Source organism: Saccostrea cucullata, unplaced genomic scaffold (assembly GCF_032062105.1).
Source record: "Saccostrea cucullata isolate Sc308-1 unplaced genomic scaffold, CSIRO_AGI_Scuc_v1 ctg17232, whole genome shotgun sequence".
Classification (NCBI taxonomy): Eukaryota; Metazoa; Mollusca; class Bivalvia; order Ostreida; family Ostreidae; genus Saccostrea; species Saccostrea cuccullata.
Genome location: NW_026934226.1, coordinates 1,763 through 11,145, shown reverse-complemented (window position 1 = coordinate 11,145; position 9,383 = coordinate 1,763). Strand labels below are relative to the sequence as shown.

Below are 9,383 nucleotides of genomic sequence, written 5' to 3'. Positions count from 1 at the left end.
ATTTTTCAAGAAAAAATTAAACCTGCCCCCAGCACTTTTTAAGTACCATGTATCACGATGAATAAATCTATATAACAATCTTTACACAATTTGTGTTATGCACTTGTGCCACTAGCTACTTGTACAACATTTAAGAATATCAAAAATGTCCATTTTAAGCCTTCGGGATAGCTGTGATTATAATTGCGTCATGCTGTGTAAATTTTTTCCGTATTACATGTAGTTGAAATGTGAATTATCAAAAAATTATCAGGAGTTGCAAGCCTATACACTGTTGACAAATGTAATTATTGGATTTGTTTATTTAAAAAAAAAAGATAACTTTTCATGTACATAAGATGTATAATTAGAAATTTTATCAACTTAACAATAACAAAGAAAGGACACATTTTTACAGTAAACAATGGATTCCATGTTTATATATACATAATTTAAAATCATAATCAGGAAATTAATTAGCTAAACTTATTTGCTATTAATTTTTCTCAAAAGGTAATTTTTCTGTGTGGTAAAAAGCATAGCTTTATCAGTGTATACTTTGGTAAGACAATATAATTAATCTGGATGTTACTAAAAGAATTAATCTTTTGAATTTTCAGAAAAAACAGTACATATATTTAAAATCTTCATATATTTTGAATAATATTTTAATAATATATCATTACAGTGCATAAAAAACTCTACTTGAAATTTTATTTCAAACTGAGTAAAGATTTCCGTATATCACTTCGTTATACCGTATTATTCATTATATATTGCAATCTCTTTATCTCCCCCTCTCTCTCTCTCGGGTAATTTTTCTCTCTCTCTCTCTCTTACGAAACGCTTATTAAGTTAAAATTGTTGGTGATCTTAATACTTTATCTATTCGTTAAATTTTTGAATTGAGCATGGTCATAAAAATGTTTAATATGTCGGCCCTGACAACCAGAATTTATCATTTTGAATGATTAACGTACTATCTCTCTTTTCATTCTTTCTTTTCCCTCTCATTCTTTCTTCTCTCTCAATTCTTTCTTATAACACTTACGATTCATTAGATTTCTCTATGTTTATTCTCTCTCTCCCTCTCTCATTCTTTTTTCTCTCTCCCTCTTTTTCTTTCTTCTCTCTCTCATACACATGTCTCTCTCATCATTATTGTCTCTCATTCTTTCTTTTCTCTCTCTCTCTCCTTTGTTGAAAACTCCTAGAGAGACTTCCTCAAACTCCATTATGATTAACATTGACTTAAAGTGTAGGAGGTCGGACACAGATTTTTCATATAAAAAAAAGTTTTTACTGGAAGCAAAAAAAAGGAAACCTGTTTAAAAAATATGAAATTCGGGGGAATTGGCAATTTTTTATTTTCAATACCAATTTCTTTTTCATATATAATACATTATCAGAAATCCTATTTGACCTTACTGCAACAAAAAGTTGGGGAGACTTATAATTTTTCCATGTACATTGTTACAGACCCTAAACCGTGCTACTACACCTCAGAAACGAACCCTAAACCGTGCACAAAGCGTACACCGTGAACAAAGCGAACCGTTCCGTTCTCAGAAAGCGTACCGTACCTTCCACAAAGCGAACCGTTCCGTGTACAAAGCGTACCGTACCGTGCACAAAGCGAACCGTTCCGTGCACAAAGCGTACCGTACCGTCCACAAAGCGTACCGTTCTGTGCAGGAAACGAACCGTACCGTTCTTTGGTTAATTATGCAAACCATGCCCCAATGATTTTCGAACTGTGCTTTGACCAAATTTGGTTTATTTCTCTCAATTGCGCCCGTGAAAGAGGACGGAGGTTATGTCTAGCTATTTGAAACACCATTATCAAGTAACATGCATTTGGGCTTTCAACTGTGAAAATTCAAAACAACTAGACAGAGTTTACATTGATTACTTATTTGCTATAAATTAGATCAACTCGTTGTGTTTGTGATCAAAGGTACAGTACAGGCCACGAGTTTTTCCCGCAAAACACGTACGGCACCGTGAACCTTGAACTCGATGTCGGCATCTTTGAAGTCAGCGATTGTGGACACCGTGTAACACGGTATATAACAGTTCCCCATTACGGAACTGATAATAAATGTTTTCATTTTCTTTATTTAAGAATAAACTTTAAAGAAAAAGTTTGTTGTACTTAAATATTCGTAATTTAACTATACAGATGTTTAAACTAATTCCCTGGTTGTCTTGACTTAATTTCGATTTTAATTTTGCCCATTTCAATTGCTGAATCAGATACACGACCGTTTTTGCCCTAAGTATGCATTCATATGTAGTTCATATCAGGTGCCTGATTTTACTAATTAATTATTTTGTAAGAAATTTAAAACATATAATTATGAACTTTCAGGCTGGAGTAAAATTAAAAAAAAAAAATGTATAAGATTAATATTTTAATTAATTCTCCTCAGATAATTATACTCGGCGAATCACTGATGCAGTTAGACTTACACTGAAAATCGGCAATTCTGTCTAATATGGATTTAAATCGCAGTACAGTTAAGGCAACACATGAAAAAAATATGGTAATGAAGTCATAATGAGGTCTGACGTCATGACAGTTGCTCCACCCTGATTGATCCATATAAGGAAATACTGCTCAAAATAACTATTTACCGATATTGGCAACAATTTGTAATAAACAACAATATCTTCATGTTTAAATAGAAAATAATTAGTGATTTTCTCGTATATAGAATAGCATGTCTTTAAAATAATTCTCTTTTTAATGTGTCGTTTGTCTGCATTCGGCTTCAGCCAAGCGCTTGCACTCGGTGACACGGATGTTGTTTACATCTAAAAAGGTGGCGACATCAGCTGAGATTTGCAGTGGATTTAAATGCAATAACCACACAATCTTTAAAGAAAATAGGGATAAAAGAAGAGACAAGGCATTGCTTCACCATTTTACAAGAATATAAGGACATTATTTCGGAAAATAGCAGAAAACTGAGACGATTTGCACCAGCTCTAGCTCCGTAGATCAATCACTGCACTGTAATTCCAGGCCAGGTATGTATACCCATATGTAGGTACATGTGTAGATCTACAATATGTAGACATGCTTTTGTTAACATAAAATAAAGCGAGTGTGTTCATGTTCATTAAAATGCATTAGTACAGTCAGTGAAAAACTGTAAATATGCACTGCCTTGTGTGTAACAACACCCCCCCCCTTATACTAAGTTGCACACTTTTTAGAATTATTAAAAATTAATTGCACTAAATATGTACTGAGTTCCTGTCAATTAACTCATTTTCTTTGAGACAATATGTATAATAATGGAGATCATCAGTAACACAAATTTAAACTAAATTGAATGAGATGTTTTCATTGTTTCAGTCAATGATTTACTAGTGACTAGGCCTAAACAAACAATGATGTATTCTGACATACAAATATGCTACACAATTTTAAAAAAAATATCCGTAACATTGTGTGGAAAACATAAAAGCCCAACTTCAGATCTATGGTTGTAATTTTCTACAATTTCTAAATTAATGAAAAAAAAATCATTTTTTGTTTAGATTACATGTACATTAAAAATATTTATATAATACTTTTATCATTGTAGCTGTCCAGAGTTTCAGGCTTAAAGAGTGAATAAATAAAAAATGCATCATTACTCCACAGGGTATGTAAACTTCTAAGCATTTCACATTTTCAAAGTTTGCAATGTGCTTTACAATTGTCTTACGTTGTTTTTTAAAAAATTTTACATTCAAAACATTCAGTGATACAAGTTTCCCCCGATATAGTTTTTGTCGTGTCCGTCTGTCTGTCTGTCTGTCTCTCTGTCTGTCTGTCTCTCTGTCTGTTTGTCCGCAAAAAACTTTAACCTTGTCCATAACTTTTGATTTGGTGGAGCTATGACTTTCATATTTCATATGTATATTCCTTGTGACAAGACCTTTCTTAGGGTACCACCAAATTTGACCTTTTGACCTTGACCTTGGAGTTTGACCCACTTTTACATGAAAATTTTAAACTTTTTCTTTGGCCATATCTTTTGAAAAGTAGATACCAGGACTTTTATACTTCACATATTTAATGTTTGTTGAAAGACCTTTCATTGGATACCAACAACCTTGACCCTTTGACCTTGACCTTGTAGATTTCCGTACTTGTGAAAAAACTTTAACCTTGGCCATAACTTTTGAACGATAAGTAATAGGACTTTCATACTTCATATATATAATCCTTGTTAGAAGACCCTTCGTTGGTGTACCATCAAATTTGACCTTTTGACCTTGACCTTGGAGTTTGACCCACTTTAACATGAAAATTTTAAACTTTTACTTTGGTCATATCTTTTGAACAGTAGATACCAGGACATTTATACTTCACATATTTAATGTTTGTTGAAAGACCTTTCATTGGATACCAACAATCTTGACCCTTTGACCTTGACCTTGTAGATTTCCGTACTTGTGAAAAAACTTTAACCTTTAACCTAACTTTTGAACGGTAAGTAATAGGGCTTTCATACTTCATATATGTAATCCTTGTGAGAAGATTTCGTTGGTAACCAAGAACTTAGACCCTCTGACCTTGACCTTTGAGATTGACCTACTTTAAAAAAGCAAACCTTGACCATAACTTTTAAAGAGTTAGGGCTAGTGCTTTCATACTTTACACATTTGATTCTTATGACAAGACCTTTCATTTAATGACAAGAACGATGTCCTTGACCTTGGAGTTTGACCTACTTTTAAAAAAAAAATGAACGTTGGCCATAACTTCTGAATGGTTAGGACTAGGGCTTTCATGCTCAACATAAGTATTCTATGTGGCAAGACATTTCATTTGATACTAATTACATTGACCTTTTGACCTTGACCTTGGAGATTTTTGTACTTATTTAAAAAAAAAACTTTAACATTTCGTTACTTTTAAATTTCACAATTGTTTTCCAGTGAGAATACCCTACTTTTGGTACTATTTAGTTAAATTTGCATTTAAGAAAAGCTTAATCTTTGCTATGTTTACGGGGGCATCAGTGTTTCACAAACACATCTTGTTCATTTTGGTAAAGAAGAAACTTAGAATTTTATTTATAGAAAATATTCTATCAATAACTATGTAAATGTCAGAGGTTTCACTTTCCAAGAGAAGTTTTGTAACACATTTTTTTTTCATTTAAATCAATAACATAAATTCACTACAATATACAGTGTAGCATAATTTGTTTTGTCAAATGTAATGCCATTTTATCCTACAATGTATATTTAGTAATCTCATAGCATATAACTGCATATATATTGTGTTGTAGGCCTAGCTACTCCCAGATGTTGGACAAATGGATTCATTCAGGCAGCAAGTTAATCCATCATTTAAGGAAAATGGTATGCTCAATATAAGCTATAAACCGTACAAAGTTTTGATAATAAAACTAACAGAAGAATTGAAAACATGTGTAGCAGTTTACCAGTTTATTAACATCTCTTTTGTTGTTATTTAACAACATAGAGATCAATACGTATCAATATAACATATATACATACATGCATGAGCGTAACATATAACATATATACAAAGTGTGCTTATAATCAAGTATTTCCATATTATAATAATTGTTTACATTGATGTTAACCTGGAGGTTTGACTCTCTCGTTTATAATTTTAATAAAAGAACAAAGTTTACTCAATAGTCCAACATTTTTGGAAGAAAACAATTCATTAAATTTGATAATATTTGGTCTTGTAAAATGATTTTTCGGGATATACAATTTTCAACTTTTAATTTTTCACAACATAAAATATAGTGGAATTCATCACCAAGATCATTTTTACACAAAAGACATTTTCTGTAGCGGACAGTATATAGGGAACTTATACTGCCTCGCCAGTGAGCTAGCTTTTCTGGTGATGCGGTAAAGTCTCCCTCTATTTCACGCAAGTTAAGCAACGGCGAGCCTGTTTAACCTTTGGATGGGTGACCGCTTCACATTACACATGTAATATGTAAATTCAATGTTAAATGTTTCCATGCATTTTTTATTTCATTTTTAAAACACAAATTACTTTCAATAAAGTATTTCCTGATTTTCTCCTATTTTCAGAATTCATTTTATCCACAAGAACATGAGGTGATGGAAATAATTTGCACCTGCCCAGCATTCCTACAGTCTGTCATTGGATTTGAAAAGAAATGTTTATTAAATAAATTTTCTAGATGAATAATAATTTGACTTTTTCATATATTTAATGTACAGATAATGAAAAGGCCATTAAGATATGAAAATCTTAACTTTCTTACTATTTTGTGTGGAGGGTACTAATGATCATCAAGATCTTATTTCCAGCATGTGCATTGTGTTCATTTATCTTTCAATAATATTACCAAAAACAGGAGACTAGAGATCCCCCTAATTGATTCAAAATAGGATAGGGGACCACCATTTGTTCTGAGGGGGGGGGGGGGCAGGCGAGTTTTTCAGTCAGATTTTTTTTTTTTCATTTTCATGTCAATGAAGGACAGATTAATATTTATTTCCGATCAATAAGATGAAGGACAGATTATTTATTTTCCTCTTCATTAAAAATACTACATGCAAATTTTTTTTTTTTTTAAATGTAAAAAAAAAAAAAAAAACTCACATTCGTGGGAGGGGGAGATCACTGATCTGCAAGTATTTATTTTTAAAATCTGCCAGTCCCTCACCCTCAAAATAAAATAGCTGTCCCCTTAACAAATACAGGGGTATACCCCAATTCTTTCTAATTAGTACCTTAAACTTATAACTTAGTTTATATCCCTTAATTAACAGTAAGCGGTCTGATTGAAAGCGATCGTAGAACATGACCTCGTATGCAGAAAGAAAAAAAAAATTAACACAAGTGTTTGTACCATAGGCGTCGGAAGCAATATGAAAGATTGAAAGGGGGTGGGGGGGGGCTAAGCCAAAAGGAAAAGGCAAATTCCAATGCCTACATTATGTATATAATTTGCAAATAAGTAGGGATCTAGGGAGGCTAACCCCCCCCCCCCCCCGGTTCCGAGGCCTATGCGTACAGTAGTGAGAGAGGGGAATAGATATCTAATTAATTATTAATGAAGGCTATATTTTAATTAACCATTTGTGTTCTACATAAATATATCGGCAATATTTATACCTATTTGTGTGTAATACTACGTGTAATATATACACATCGTTGAGGAAATGCGGGAGGTTTGAAAGACATTAAATGTATACAACGTATGGAGAACGAATACACAGAAAAGAAAGAAATGTCAAGGATTTTTATGCATACCGTTTGATTTAGTAAAAAAAAAGAGTCAAGTCCTGCCCGCATGTATATTTATTTTAAATTTACGAGGTAAACAAACTATATCAAGTACTCCAGAGTTATCTCCCATGCTGGGACAGTGATGTGTTTGAAAACTATAATTAGATTGACTCTTCCAAGATTTCATTTTTTAATCAAAACGTTCAAGGGCAAGGCGACAATCTAAAAAGTAGGTTTTTATTTTAAATTATTTATTTTATTGTATAGTTTTTAAAAAGTGATGCTCATTACTTTGTAATCCTTTAGTTAATTTATAATTCGTGATGAAATTAGGAAAATATCCTATTTTTCATACATTACTGTCTGTTTTAGCTGAATAACTTAATTATATCGGAAAACTAACTGAATGAGCATCACTTTTGAGAAAATATAGATACATAGAGACAACATAAAACATTGTGCAGTTAATTGTTTGTTTGTCTTGCCCTTGCACTTTTTGGTTAAATTTGACATTTCATTTTTTAACCTAAAATCGGAGCCCACGTGACTTCAGGGGGTCACATGATGTCAAAAAATACCGATGTGAAAAGCGATGGACATACTCTTCAAAATCACAAAAAGCTGTTTTAACTAGAGTGTATTGCTAAAAAATAAAACTGTTAAACATTATATGTATCGGATACCGTGACTTTTTATAGAAAATGTTGCCTTAACTGTACTGCAATATTACATGCGGTGAACGGATATAGTCTGACTAATAAAAATCATAGTCTACAGGATACATGCTTATTTGTGTCTGAAAAAAGGATAACTTAAATAAAATGAAAATAGAAAATACAATGATTTTTCTCAAACCTCTTATGGGCCACATTATGTTTGTTACCCCCCTTCCCCCCTTTTCTAGAAGGCGATACTAATTAGCTTGTTAAAACTCATCAAAAGTCTGCGAATTTATGTGACGCTATCATGATAATTAATGGATACACCCTTATCTAATTGTGTCTGAAAAGAGACATTTTAGGAAGTAGATGTCTTTCGCTGAGTGTCAGTTGAATGAGTTTTAAAAATGCATGTACACTTGATGTAGTCAGAGCTAAATAATTTGAAAGGTGTGTTAAATACACGGCACCCCGACCCTCTGGCTGTGGCCCAATATTTTTAAAAAGGTGTGAACTCTGAACTGACCATCAGAATGAGAAATTCTTTCCGCGTAAACAGACTTTCAAGGTCACATAGCGTCTTGCGATTTTGATTGACAGGTGATGCACAAGGCTTCCTGCGTACAGCATGTATGTGCAGAGAACGAATTCATTGCGCAATAGTTGTAAATAGGTTGAGTTTGAACCAAAGTTGTGGAAATTAAATAGCATCTGTGACTTTGGCGATGTAAATAAAACTAAGAATGAAATAAATACAAGGTATTGTTTTTTTTTTTTTTTTTTTTTTTTACAGATTATGTAACTTATCAAAATGAAGAAAAACTTATTTATATAATTACTTAGACTGAAAGGATTTTTAAAAACATAATACTAGTTTATGAAAAGAAATGTTTTCTACACGCAAAATGCGATCGGAAGTCATTTTATTGATTCCGAGTTTCTGCTTCTGATTTTCGTATCTAAATTCAGAGTAATTAAAGATTTTCAGATTGAATAAAGATTTACTTAAGAAAAAAAAAACCAAACAAGTATTCTATGCCCTGTAAATTTTTAAAAATTATTTTTCTTCAACATTTTTTATTAATAAATTTATTTTTTGTTACTGATATTTCTCTTCTAAGGCAGACATTTAAACGATAGATCAAACAATTTTAAAAATGAGAAACAATCTATATTTCTTATTACTAAGATTAAAAATAAAAGCACGAATAGTCATATTTTTTCTGGAGATCAATCAATTGAAAATAATTTATATACGTGTATACTAGTGTAAAATATAGAACAAGTATATATTCAATTCTGTAAAAGCTTTATTCTAGAAAGAAATTTTCTCGGCATACGTAAAATTAAAATACGTACGGAAATATTTACCTATCAATATATTTACAAATGCCAAAAAGATCAGTGGGACGATGTTTTTCCTTTCATTTTATTTTCTTATTTCCTCCATCACTGCTTCAGTGTAAATTAATTTTTAAAATTGAAATCGAAAC

At 31.9% G+C, this 9,383-nt stretch overlaps 1 long non-coding RNA gene across 1 annotated transcript; it reads left to right on the top strand.

Annotated features, from left to right (window-relative positions):
* The first annotated feature begins 2,802 nt into the window (after positions 1 to 2,802).
* On the top strand, positions 2,803 to 6,187 carry LOC134240233 (uncharacterized). The gene is made up of 4 exons (XR_009986397.1): positions 2,803 to 3,012; positions 3,576 to 3,635; positions 5,274 to 5,346; positions 6,064 to 6,187. It is a non-coding gene; the product is annotated as an uncharacterized LOC134240233 (long non-coding RNA).
* Positions 6,188 to 9,383: the final 3,196 nt, after the last annotated feature.